The sequence below is a fragment of the Saccopteryx bilineata genome, chromosome 4 (assembly GCF_036850765.1).
Source record: "Saccopteryx bilineata isolate mSacBil1 chromosome 4, mSacBil1_pri_phased_curated, whole genome shotgun sequence".
NCBI classification, from domain to species: Eukaryota; Metazoa; Chordata; class Mammalia; order Chiroptera; family Emballonuridae; genus Saccopteryx; species Saccopteryx bilineata.
Window position 1 is genome coordinate 119,091,612 of NC_089493.1, and position 14,508 is coordinate 119,106,119.

Consider the following 14,508-nt stretch of genomic DNA (forward strand, 5'->3'; position numbering starts at 1 on the left):
CTCTGATGATTAATGACATTGAACATGTTTTCATATACCTATTGACCATCTGTATGTCCTCTTTGGAGAAGTGTCTATTTAGTTCTTTGGCTCATTTTTAAATTGGATTGTTTACCTTCCTGGTGTTGTATTTTAGAAGTTCTTTATAAATTTTGTTTAATCACCCCTTATCAGATGTATTGGCAAATATGTTCTCCCATTGTGTGGGTTGACTTTTATTTAGTTAGTTCATTGTGTCTTTTGCTGTGCAAAAGCTTTTAAATTTGATATAGTCCCATTTGTTTATTTTGTCTTTTATTTCACTTGCCCATGTAGATAAATCAGCAAAAAATTGCCATGAGAGATATCGGAGAGTTTATTGCCTATATTTTCTTCCAAGATGATTATAGTTTCACGACTTTTCCATTTTGATTTTATTTTTGTGAATGTGTAAATTGATGGTCTAGTTTCACTTTTTTTCATGTATTTGTCCAATTTTCCCAACACCATATATTAAAGAGACTGTCTTCACTCCACTGTATGCTCTTACTTCCTTTGTCAAATATTAATTAACCATAAGAGCATGGATATATTTCTGGGTTCTATGTTTTGTTCCATTAATCTGTATGCCTGTTCTTATGCCAGTACCAGGCTGTTTTGAGTGCAGTGGCCTTGTAGTATAAATTGATATCAGGAAGTTTGACACCACCTACTTTATTCTTCTTTTTCAAGATTGCTGAGGCTATCTGTGTTCTATTTTGGTTCCATATAAATTTTTGGAATATTTATTTGCTCTACATCTTTGAAGTATGCCATTAGTATTTTAATAGGAATAGCATTGAATTTATAGATTTCTTTGGTTAATATAGACATTTTAAAGTTGTTTATTCTTCTTATCCATGAATATGGCATATGCTTCCACTTGTTTGTATCTTCCTCGATTTCTTTTTTCAATGTCTTATAATTTTCTGAGTACAAATCTTTCAACTTCTTGGTTAAATTTACTCCTAGGTAGTTTATTTTTTGTTATTGTTGCAATAGTGAAGGGCATTGTTTCCTTAATTTCTCTTTCACACAGTTTATTGTTGGTGTATAAAAATGCCACTAATTTTTGAATATTAATTTTATATCATGCCACCTTACCAAATTCATTTATCAGGACTAGTAGTTTTTTTACTAAGATTTTAGGGTTTTCTATGTACATTATCATGTCCTTAGCAAATAATGATAGTTTTACTTCCTCTTTTCCAATTTGGATGCCTTTTATTTCTTCTTCTTGTCTGATGGCTATGGCTAGGACTTCCGGATCTATGTTGAATAAGAGTGGTAAAAGGGCACATCCATGCCTTGTTCTTGATCTCAAGGGGATTGCTTTTAATTTTTGTCCATTGATAATGATATTGGCTGCCAGCCTGTCATAGATGGCCTTTATTATGTTGAGGCATGTTCCCTATATCCCCACATTGCTGAGAGTTTTGATAATAAATGGGTGCTGCTTTTTATCAAGTGCTTTTTCTGCATCTATTAATATAATCATGTGACTTTTATTCTTCCTTTTGTTTATGTGATGAATCACATTGTTTGATTTCTGAATATTGTACCAGCCTTGCCTACCAAGAATAAATCCCACTTGATCATGATGTATGAATTTTTAATACATTGCTGGATCCAGTTTGCTAACATTTTGTTGAAAAATTTATCATCTATCAATATGTTCATCAGGATTATTGGTCTATAGTTTTCTTTCTTTGTAGTGTCTTTATCTGGTTTAGGACTGAGGATAATTCTTGCCTCATAATAGGAGCTTGAAAGTTTTCCCTCCTCTCAAATTTTTTGAAATAGCTTGAGAAGGCTAAGTATTAATTCTTCTTTGAATATTTGGTAAAATTCGCCTATGAAGCCATATGATCCAGGAATTTTGTGTATGAGGGGGGTTGTTTGTTTGTTTGTTTGTTTGATAACTGTTTCAATTCCATTTGTTTTAGTCGGTCAGTTTTGGTTTTCTGATTTTTCCATATTGAGTCTTGGAAGATTATATGTTTCTAGGGATTTATCTATTTCACCTAGGTTGTCCAATTTCTTGGCATGTAGATCTTCATAGTATTTTCTTACAATCCTTTTTATTTCTGTGGTGTCGGTTGTTACTTCTCTACTTTCATTTCTAATTTTATTTATTTGAGTCCTCCCTCCTTTTTCTTATTGAATCTGGTTAAAGGTTTGTCAATCTTGTTTACCTTTTCAAAGAATAAGCTGTTGGTTTCATTGATCTGTTGTATTTTTTTTAGCCTCTATGTCTTTTATTTCAGCTCTGATCTTTATTATTTCCTTTCTTCTACTTCCTTTGGGCTTTATTCATTTTCCTTTTACTATTTCTTTTAGATACAGGGTTGTTTATTTGAGCTTTTTCATGCTTCTTTAGGTATGCCTGTAATTCTGTGACCTTCCCTCTCAGGAATACTTTTGCTGTGTCTCATAAATTTTGAGTTGTGGTATGTTTGTTTTCATTTGTTTCATGGAAATTTTTTATTTCCTACTTGATCTCATTGTTAACCCATTCATTATTTAATAACATGATATTTAGCCTCCAAGTGCTTGAATGTTTTTTAGTTTTTCTATTGTAGTTCATTTCTAATTTCAGGCCATTGTGATTAGAGAAAATGCTTGGTATGATTTCAAAGTTCTTAAATTTATTGAGTCTTGTTTTGTGTCCTAGAATGTGATCCGTCCTAGAGAATGTACCATGAACACTTGAAAAAAAATGTATATTCTGCTTGAGGTGAAATGGTCTGAAATCAATTGAATCCCATTGATCTAGTTTGTCATTTACAGTGGCTATTTCTTTGTTAATTTTCTGTCTGGAGGACCTATCCTTTGATGTTAGTGGGTATTATAATCCCCTACTTTTACTGTATTGCTTTTGATCTCGCCCTTTATGTCAATCAAAATCTGCTTTATATATTTAGGTGCTCCTATATGTGGTGCATAAATATTTACAATGGTTATATCCTCCTGTTGGATTGCTCTCTTTATCATTATGTAATGACCTACTTTATCCCTTACCATAGCCTTTGTATTAAAGTCTATTTTGTCAGATATAGGTATTGTTATCCCAGCTTATTTTTTTTCATTTTTATCTGCATGAAATAATTTTTTTCATCCTGTCATCTTCACTCTATATGTATCTTTTCTTCCGAGGTGTGTCTCTTGTAGACAACATATGTATGGGTCCTGTTTTGTTATCCATGAACCTAAACTGTGTCTTTTGATTGGAGCTTTAGTCCATTTACTTTTAAGACTATTATTGATATGTAATTATTTATTGCCATATTTTTCTTTAAATCTACAATCCACTTTTCTAGATATTTTGTCTTTTTCTCTTTTTACACCAGGCCCTTAATATTTTTTTTTATAATTTTATTTTTTTAATGGGGTGACATCAATAAATCAGGATACATATATTCAAAGATAACAAGTCCAGGTTATCTTGTTGTTCAATTATGTTGCATACCCACCACCCAAAGTCAGATTGTCCTCTGTCACCTTCTATCTTGTTTTCTTTGTGCCCCTCCCCACCCCCTATCCCTCTCCCATTCCCGCCTCCCCCCTGTAACCACCACACTCTTATCAATGTCTCTTAGTTTCACTATTATGTCCCACCTACGTATGGAATAATACAGTTCCTGTTTTTTTCTGATTTACTTATTTCGCTTCGTATCATGTTATCAAGATCCCACCATTTTGCTGTAAATGTTCCGATGTCATCATTTCTTATGGCTGAGTACTATTCCATAGTGTATATGTGCCACATCTTCTTTATCCAGTCATCTATTGATGGGCTTTTTGGTTGTTTCCATGTCCTGGCCACTGTGAACAATGCTGCAATAAACATGGGGCTGCATGTGTCTTTACATATCAATGTTTCTGAGTTTTGGGGATATATACCCAGTAGAGGGATTGCTGGGTCATAAGGTAGTTCTATTTTCAGTTTTTTGAGGAACCACCATACTTTCTTCCATAATGGTTGTACTACTTTACATTCCCACCAACAGTGTATGAGGGTTCCTTTTTCTCCACAGCCTCTCCAACATTTGCTATTACCTGACTTGCTAATAACAGCTAATCGAACAGGTGTGAGGTGGTATCTCATTGCCGTTTTGATTTGCATTTCTCTAATAGCTAAAGAACATGAGCATCTTTTCATATATCTGTTGGCCATTTGTATTTCTTCCTGGGAGAAGTGTCTATTCATATCCTCTTCCCATTTTTTTATTGGATTTTTTGTTTGTTTGTTGTTGAGTTTTATGAGTTCTTTGTATATTTTGGATATTAGGCCCTTATCTGAGCTGTTGTTTGAAAAAATCATTTCCTATTTAGTTGGCTTTCTGTTTATTTTGTTATCAGTTTCTCTTACTGAGTAAAAACTTCTTAGTCTGATGTAGTCCCATTCATTAATTTTTGCCTTCACTTCTCTTGCCTGTGGAGTCAAATTCATAAAATGCTCTTTAAAACCCAGGTCTTTGAGTTGAGTACCTATGTCTTCTCCTATGTACTTAATTGTTTCAGGTCTTATGTTTAGATCTTTGATCCATTTTGAGTTAATTTTAGTACAGTGGGACAGACTGTAGTCCAGTTTTATTCTTTTGCATGTGGCTTTCCAGTTTCCCCAGCACCATTTATTGAAGAGGCTTTCTTTTCTCCATTGTGTGTTGTTGGCCCCTTTATCAAAAATTATTTGACTATATATATGTGGTTTTATTTCTGGACTTTCTATTCTGTTCCATTGGTCTGAGTGTCTATTTTTCTGCCAATACCATGCTGTTTTGATTGTCGTGGCCCTATAATAGAGTTTGAAGTCAGGTATTGTTATGCCCCCAGCTTCATTCTTTTTCTTTAGGATTGCTTTGGCTATTCGGGGTTTTTTATAGTTTCATATATATCTGATGATTTTTTTATCTATTTCTTTAAAAAATGTCATTGGAAGTTTGATGGGAATTGCATTAAATTTGTATATTGCTTTGGGTAATATAGCCATCTTGATTATATTTATTCTTCCTAGCCAAGAACAAGGTATATTCTTCCATCTCATTATATCTTTTTCGATTTCCCTTAACAATGGTTTATAGTTTTCATTATATAAGTCCTTTACATTCTTTGTTATGTTTATTCCTAAGTATTTTATTTTTTTTTTGTTGCAATCGTGAAGGGATTATTCTTTTGAGTTCCTTCTCAGTTGTTTCATTGTTGGCATATAGAAAGGCTATTGACTTCTGTATGTTAATATTGTATCCTGCGACCTTACTGTATTGGCTTATTGTTTCTAGTAGTCTTTTTGTGGATTCTTTGGGGTTTTCGATGTATAGGATCATATCATCTGCAAAAAGTGATACCTTTACTTCTTCTTTTCCGATATGGATGCCTTTTATTTCTTTGTCTTGTCTGATTGCTCTGGCTAGAACCTCTAGTACCACATTAAATAAGAGTGCAGAGAGTGGACAACCCTGTCTTGTTCCTGATTTAAGGGGGAAAGCCTTCAGTTTAGTGCCATTTAATATGATGTTAGCTGATGGTTTATCATATATGGCCTTTATCATGTTGAGATATTTTCCTTCTATACCCATTTTGTTGAGAGTCTTAAACATAAAATTGTGTTGTATTTTATCGAAAGCCTTTTCTGCGTCTATTGATAAGATCATGTGGTTTTTGTTCTTTGTTTTGTTGATATCGTGTATTACATTAACCGTTTTAGGTATGTTGAACCATCCGTGAGATTCTGGGATGAATCCCACTTGATCATGATGTATTATTTTTTTAATATGTTGTTGTATTCGATTTGCTAGTATTTTGTTTAGTATTTTAGCATCTGTATTCATTAGAGATATTGGTCTGTAGTTTTCTTTTTTTGTGCCATCCTTGCCTGGTTTTGGTATGAGGGTTATGTTGGCCTCATAAAATGTGTTTGGAAGTATTGCTTCTTCTTCAATTTTTTGGAAGACTTTGAGTAGAATAGGAACCAAGTCTTCTTTGAATGTTTGATAAAATTCGCTGGTATAGCCGTCAGGGCCTGGACTTTTATTTTTGGGGAGGTTTTTAATGGTTTTTTCTATTTCTTCTCTACTGATAGGTCTGTTTAGGCTTTCTGCTTCTTCTTGACTCAGTCTAGGAAGGTTGTATTTTTCTAAGAATTTATCCATTTCTTCTAGGTTGTTGAATTTAGTGGCATAAAGTTTTTCATAGAATTCTACAATAATTCTTTGTATATCTACGGTATCCGTGGTGATTTCTCCTCTTTCATTTTGGATTTTGTTTATATGAATTCTTTCTTTTTTTTCCTTGGTAAGTCTCGCCAAGGGTTTGTCAATTTTGTTGATCTTTTCAAAGAACCAGCTCCTTGTTCTATTAATTTTTTCTATAGTTTTTCTGTTTGCTATTTCATTTATTTCTGCTCTGATTTTTATTATCTCCTTTCTTCGGCTGGTTTTGGGTTGTCTTTGTTCTTCTTTTTCTAGTTCCTTAAGGTGGGAAGTTAAGTGGTTCACTTGGGCTCTCTCTTGTTTGTTCATATATGCCTGAAGTGATATGAACTTCCCTCTTATCACTGCTTTTTCTGCATCCCATAGATTCCGATATGTCATATTGTCATTTTCATTAGTCTGTATATATCTTTTGATCTCTGCACTTATTTCTTCTTTGACCCATTCATTTTTTAAAGTATGTTGTTTAGTCTCCACATTTTTGTGGGATTTTTTTCCTCTTTTTTGCAGTTGAATTCTAGTTTCAAGGCTTTACGATCAAAAAATATGCTTGGTACAACTTCAATTTTTCTGAATTTGCTGATGTTGTTTTTGTGGCCCAACATATGGTCAATTCTTGAGAATGATCCATGTACACTGGAGAAGAATGTATACTCAGTCACTTTGGGATGAAATGTCCTGTAGATGTCTATCATATCCAGGTGCTGTAGTGTTTTGTTTAAGGCCACTATGTCTTTGTTGATTCTCTGTTTGGATGACCGATCTAGAGCCATCAGCGGTGTATTGAGGTCTCCAAGTATGATTGAATTTTTGTCAGTTTTTGTTTTAAGATCAATAAGTAGCTGTCTTATATATTTTGGTGCTCCTTGGTTTGGTGCATATATAATAAGAATCGTTATTTCTTCTTGATTCAGTGTCCCCTTAGCCATTATGAAATGTCCATTTTTATCTCTGAGTACTTTTCCTGTCTTGTAGTCAGCATTATCCGATATGAGTATTGCTACACCTGCTTTTTTTTGGATGTTATTTGCTTAGAGTATTGTTTTCCAGCCTTTCACTTTGAATTTGTTTTTATCCTTGTTACTTAGATGAGTTTCCTGTAGGCAGCATACAGTTGGATTTTCTTTTTTAATCCATTCTGCTACTCTGTGCCTTTTTGTTGGTGAGTTTAATCCGTTTACATTTAGTGTAATTATTGTTACTTGTGAGTTCCCTCTTGCCATTTTATATCTTGCTTTCTGTTAGTTTTGTGTCTTGTTTGATCCTTCTCTTTCTTTTTTCTATCTTTTGTTTTTATTTGGTTGTATTCCATACATCTATCCTCTGTTGCTATCTTTTTTATCTCATGTGATTCTGTGGTGGTTTTTTCAATGGTGGTTACCTTTGAGTAATTAAAAGGGTTCCTACCCTGTTCATTGTAGCGAACTATTTTGTGAGTACTTTTGCACTCCATCGTCCTTTGCTACTGTTAATCTCCATCTTCTCCCCCTCTTTCTTTTTGTTGTTGTCACAGTTTAAATTTGGTTTTATTGTGTTCTTCTTGGAGCTTTTACTTGTGGCTCTGTTTTTTTTTTTTGTTCTTTGTATCTGATTGGAGAACCCCCTTTAGTAATTCCTGCAGTGGGGGTTTTCTGATGATAAATTCCCTCATCTTTTCTGTATCTGTGAATGTTTTTATTTCTCCTTCGTATTTGAAGGATAGCTTTGATGGGTATAGTGTTCATGGCTGAAAGTTCCTCTCTTTCAGGACTTTAAATATTGGGGTCCACTCTCTTGTAGCTTGTAGAGTTTCTGCTGAGAAATCTTATGATAATCTAATGGGCCTTCCTTTATATGTTGTATTCTTCTTTTCCCTGGCTGCCTTGAGAATTTTTTCTTTGTTGTTGGTTTGTGTCAATTTCATTATGATATGCCTTGGAGTAGGTTTGTTGGGGTTAAGAAAACTTGGAGTTCTGTTTGCTTCTTGAACTTGAGGCTTTAGTTCTTTCCACAGGCTTGGGAAGTTCTTATCTATTATTTGTTTGAGTATGTTCTCCATTCCATTTTCTCTCTCTTCTCCCTCTGATATACCTATTATTCTTATGTTATTCTTTTTGATGGAGTCAGATAATTCTTGTAGGGCTATCTCATTTTTTAAAATTTTTGAGTCTCTTTCTTCTTCTCTCTGTTGTGCCTCAAGTTGCTTGTCTTCTATTTCACTAATCCTCTCTTCTATCTGACCTGTTCTATTAGCTAAGCTTATCACTTTGTTTTTCAGCTCGTGAATTGAGTTTTTCATCTTTGTTTGATTTGTTTTTATAGTTTCAATTTTCTTGGACATATATTCTTTGTGTTCATTGAGTTGTTTTCTGAGCTCCCTCAATTGCCTTTCTGTGTTTTCTTGTATATCTCAGAGGATTTTTAGGATTGCTATCTTGAATTCTCTGTCATTTAGCTCCAAGGTTTCCAATATATTAATTTTTTTCTCCATAGATTTTTCCTCATCTAGCTGTGTTACCTCTCTTTCTTTTGTATCCATGATATTTGATTTTCTGTTCCTTAATGGCATCTGAGGGTGGTTTTGTTGATAGTATTAATGAGAATTAATAAAGAATAAAAAGTTAAAAAAATAAAAAAAATAAAAAAGAGTTGTTTTTTAAAAAAAATTAATAATGAAATAAAGAAAAATAAAATAAAATAAAAATTTAAAGAAAAAGGAAATTATTCCCCCCTTCCTTTTTTTCTCTCCTCTCCTCTCCCCTCTTTCTTGAGAAAATCTTGTGGTGGACTGTGAATTATAACAAACAATGCCTGTGATGGAGGGCCTGAATTGGGAAAAAGTAATAAAGGGGCAAAAAAAAAGAAAAAAGAAAAAAAAAGGAAAAAAAAAAGAAAAAAGAAAAAAAAAGAGTGTATGGACCCACAAAAAGCAAATAAGGAAAAAATTTGGGTCAAGCATAAAATGATTTGCTTTTAGGTGTTGGTTTTCTAAGAGTTATGATGAGAGGAATAAGAGGAAAACGCAAAAATGGGGGGACAAATTAAAAAATTACTATTGTATTTAGTGGATCAAGAACTAGATAATATGGAGAGCCAGGGATGGGAGCACTGCTAGTGAGTTAAAAAGGTGAAGTAAAAAACCCCCAAAATGCCACAAACATAGGTTTGAGTCCCAGATAAGATAATTTGTTTGTTATTGAGGTTTGAATGAGAGGAGATGTAAAGGAGAAAGGAAAAACTAATATAGAGGGAGAAAAGAAAGAGAGAGAGAGAAAAAAAGAGGGAACCACTAAAAGAAGAAAAAAGAAAGGAGAGAGAGAAAGAGAGAGTTAAGGGTTTTGGAGTGCAACCTTCATAGAGAGAAAGGAAGAGAAGAGAAAAGATAATGTGAGATGTAACACTTATGGGTAGTGTATTTCAAGGAGAGGAGAGAGTAAGACTGGTAGAGAGTTGATCGGCCAAATTGGAGGAGGAAAAAAAAGTATCAAGAATGAAGATAAGAGAAACAAACGAACAAATATAATAAAATGGGATAGGTTATAAAGTCTGCAGATTATTCTTGATTTTGAGAGGTTATCTTCTTGCTTTTTCTTTTCTCTCCCTCTTCCTGGTCGGTGACTCTGTACCCCGGGTTCTGCCCCTTTGGCATGCTCAGGTAGAGGTTTGCAGTTGATAAGTCTCTATGGCAATGTCATGTATTGTGCTTTAGTCTCGTTGGCAGTCGAAGCTCATTAGCATTTATAGGCTCTGACAGTGAGAGAGTCCGTGTTCCTTGAGCCTTTCTCCTAGTCTTTCCTTCCTCAATTAGTAGCCTGATAATCCAGCTATGGGGTTGCTGCTGCCTCTGCCTGGATAGTAAGAGGCTCAAAGAGCTGGCAACTCCCCACTCTATTTCCACTCAGCACAGGGCTCTGGGTAAGGCTCAGTCAGTCAGAGCTGCTAGCATAATCAGGCGGGCTTTCCGCCCACTCAAAGACCTCTGGCTCTGCCACTCTGTCCGATAACACAAGCGGGCGCCCACTTCCGGGTCACTTGGAGGAAACTCTCACTCACTGTCTGTGACCAGGATATCCGGCCAGCAGTCTCACGCTCTGAGTGAAACCCCCAACCTCAGGGAAAAGTTGCAGAATTGGAATTGAGTCTCACTCCATCCCCGTGCGCGGCTTTTGCAAGGCGCTGGGGCGGCTCGAGATTCCGCTTTGGCCCACACAAAGGCCCCTGACTCTGCCCCTCTGTGTGATAACACGGGCGCGCACTGCCGAGGCACTCGGAGGAATAGCTCACTCCTTATCTGCGCGCGCAAACCAGGATATGAGGCCGGCCGCGTTTCCCTCTGAGTGAAACACCCTCCAGCATGGAAAATCTCCACCGTTGGAATTAGTTCTTACTCTCTCCCGTGCGTGGCTTTCCCAGGGCATTGGGGCTGCCCAGAGACTCTGCCCTCGGCCCACAGAAAGGCCTCTGACCCTGTCTCTTCGTGGGGCAACACGGGCACCCACTCTCGGGCCCTAGGAAGAAATTCTCGCCCACTAACTGCGCACCGACCAGGAGACCGGGTAAAATGGCCACTCCGCTTGTCTTTCTTTGTTTGGGTTTGGCATGAGTGTTAGCTTGTATTGCCTGGGTTGCCACAGGATCAGATTTTCCTCGGCTTGGATCTCCGTGCCACAGCCTGGTTCGGCCGTTTGTGCCGCGGCGGCCTGGATCTATTCACCCCCTTTGCCCGCCTCAGTTTCTATATTCACAGTTACCAGAGAAAGCCGCCCTGTTTAGGTTAATGAGGAAGGCAGAGCATTTCTTACTCCCTTTTTCCTTCAGGGTTTGGTTATATATTTAGCCAATTTTTCACTCAATCATACCTTTGGGTGTATTGTGAAGCATCTGGAAGCTCCAAGTATAGGTTTTTCTGTTTCTGGTTGAAGATCTTGTTGAGTTTTGGGGGTGATTTATCGGTATCGCTTCCTACCCCACCATTACTCTGACGTCATCCTCCTACCCTTAACATTTTTTGCAGTACTGTTTGGTTGTAATGAATTCCTTCAGGTTTTGTTTGTTTTTGTTTTTGTCTGTGTAGCTTTTTATTTCCTCTTAAGTTTAAACAATAGCCTAGCTGGATAAAGAAGTCTTGGTTGTAGGTTTTTGTTTTGCATCACTTTGAATATTTCTTCCCAACCCCTTCTGGCCTCAAGTGTTTCTGTTGAGAAGCCTGTCATTCATATGGGTGCTCCTCTGTAGGTAATTAACTGCTTTTCTCTTGCAGCTTTTAGTATTCTTTCTTTGTCTTTTAACTTTGACATTTTAATTCTCATGGGCCTTGGTGTAGACCTCCTTGGGTTCCTCTTTAATGGAACTCTCTGTGCTTCTGAAACTTGTGTGGCTTTTTCCTTCATCAATGTAGGGAAATTTTCAGCTATGATTTATTTAAACATTTTTTTTCTATTCCTGTTCATTCTCTTGTCCTTCAGGAACCCCTATGATGTGGATGTTGTTTCTCTTCATGTTGTCACAGAGCTCTCTTATAGTTTCAACAGACTTTTTTTTTTTTTTTTCCATTTTAGAGAGGAGAGGGAGAGACACAGAGAGAGAGAGAGAGAGAGAGAGAGAGAGAGAGAGAGAGGAGAGACAGAGAGAGAGAAGGGGGAAGAGCTAGAAGCATCAACTCCCTTATGTGCCTTGACCAGGCAAGCCCAGGGTTTTGAACCGGCGACCTCAGCATTTCCAGGTCAACGCTTTATCCACTGTGCCACCACAGGTCAGGCTTCAACAGACTTTTTGAGCCTCTTTTCTTTTTGCTGCTCTGCTTCTGTGCTTTCATTTATCTTTTTCTCTAAATCACTAATTCACTTCCCTGCTTCATCCAGCCTGCTATTGACTTCTTCATTTCTGATATTGTATTTGCCATTTCTGACTGTTTCTTTTTTATGATTTCAATGTTCTTTTTGATGCTTGCCATCTATGTAGGTGCTCATTATGTCCATGCATTGTTGTTCTAAGATCCTTAAGTATCTTAAAAATTCATTATTTTAAACTCTCCATCTGGTAGTTTGGTTACTTCCATCTCATTCAATTATTTTTCTGGGGTTTTTCCTTGTTGATTAATTTGGGTCACATTTCTGTCTTCCCATTTTATCTATGCATTAGGTAGCACTGTCTGACTCTGAAATATTTGTGGTGTTTTTATGAGGAATATGGCCTCGGTGGTACTGACTTCCAGGCCACCTGTTTTCCTTGTTCTAGGAATGCTTCTTAAAGATACTATTTACCTCTTATTTTATGTGAGTATTGAATGCAGTTGGTCCTTTAGTGGGTACTGTTATCCCTTCAGGTGGGCTGGTTCTATGGGTCAACCTTAATCATGTGTATTACACACTGTGCAATATCTGTCCTATTGGGTGTATTTATTCCCCAGAGTGTCCAGTGCCTGCTAGACTCCACCTTTGGGTGTGCTGCTTGTGTAGGTTACTGAATCTAGGGTTGGTGCTGTCTGCCACCCACTACCAGTTTTATTGGCTCTCGATCTTCTTAGGCTGGCATCAGTTGTTTTTTGTAATCTGCTGTGGGCTACCTATATGCAGCTACTGAACTTTTTTTTGTTTGTGTTCGTGGTTTTTATGCCTGGGTAGTGTGGGAGTGGCCAACCTTTGTATAAAGACCAACTTTCTCCTACTTAGAGAGGACTGCAGCTCTGTATGGTTTGTCTCCACTTTTCAGCTGCTCATCCTCCTCTTGGAGCTGCCTGGTTTTCCCACAGAGTCTTCTATAGTAAGTCTGTAGTGTGGGCTCAGACTGCCTCACCCAACCAACCCCTCTACAGGTTGCATGCTTGGTGGGTTAGGGCTGCTGAGGTTGTAAATACAATATTAGTGGGACCCTCTATGTCAGGGGTCTTTTTGTCAGGAGCTTAGTATGAGAAATGTGACCCCTACTCTAGAGCTCAATCCCTCAGCCACTGCTGGATACTCAAATTTTATTTCTTTCCAACTAGGTGAGCAGCAAGTTCAGACTGAGTATGGCTGACAGAGCCTTCTGCAGAAGTTCTTTAAGCTGGTAAAACCCTGGTCTCAAGGAAGAAGACTGAGAGAGTCCTCTCCTTGACCTGACTACAAACCTCCCCCAAAGGTTGCTAAGCCTTTAGACCAGTTCCAACAATAGACTCACAGGGACCCACACGTTAAATATCCTTGCTCCAAACTTCTCTCCCTTCCCTCTGTGGAATCTAGTCATGCATTGCAGGATATCTAGCACCCAGGCCATCTGACTGTGAAGCCCCACTGTATCCAATACACAGGAACCACTGTGCTGGAGCTGATCACACAGAGTGGGACTCTCCTCTGCAGGGCCAGGTATGAGGAACTTTTCTTTAGGATATCACTCTAGCAAGGGTTGTTAGGTCCTGAATCAATGCTTTCCACAGCTGGCCCCTGGATGTGCCATCCCTAGGCTTCACTAGAAGGAACTCAGTGCAGACCAGTGGGCAATACTGCCCATTACTGGCCCTCAGCAACCTTCTTGATGCTACAAGCAATCCAGAGTTTGTAGCTGCCTCTGCTTGGCTAAGGTGCACATGGAAATACCAAGCTGCACACCTAGGCTGGCTTTTACCCACACTGGGTCTGGGACAAGGTCTGCTTAACAAGCCAGCTTTTCCTGAGTCCCACCTCCTACAGGCTGTATTTCTAATTTGCCAAGAGTTTTTAAGCATGAAAGTGTGTTGCACTTTGTCAAATGCTTTCTTCCGCAAACATTGATATAATCATATAATATTTTTTAGCCTTTTTTAAACTGATGTTTTACATTAATTCATAATTAAATGTTTAACCAGGTTTATATACCTGGAATAAATTCCCCTGGGCTGTGGCATATTATTCTTTTTATATAATGTTAGATATAGTAGCTTTCTTTTCTTTTAAGGTCTTTATATGGTTTTCAATTAACTCAAGAAAAAATAGAAAGCCCTCTATATAGAAATGTTTTTAAATATGTTTTCAAGGAATTTATGTCTTTAATCTCAATTTTTTTCTGGAAGATAAAAATAGAACACTTTCTCTCAAATAATTGTATGAGGATATTCAAAGTTTGATTTCAAAATATTAAGGGAAAAAGAGGGTGAGTGAAGTAGAAGAAGGTAAAAGGGGATAAATGGTGATGAAAGAAGACGATTTGGAATGTTGAACACACAATATGTGTACAATATACAGATTACAGAATTGTACACATAAAATTTATATAATTTTATTAACCAATGTCAGCCCAATAAATTTAATAGAAAGAAAAAAACCCCTACATATTAAGGCAATAA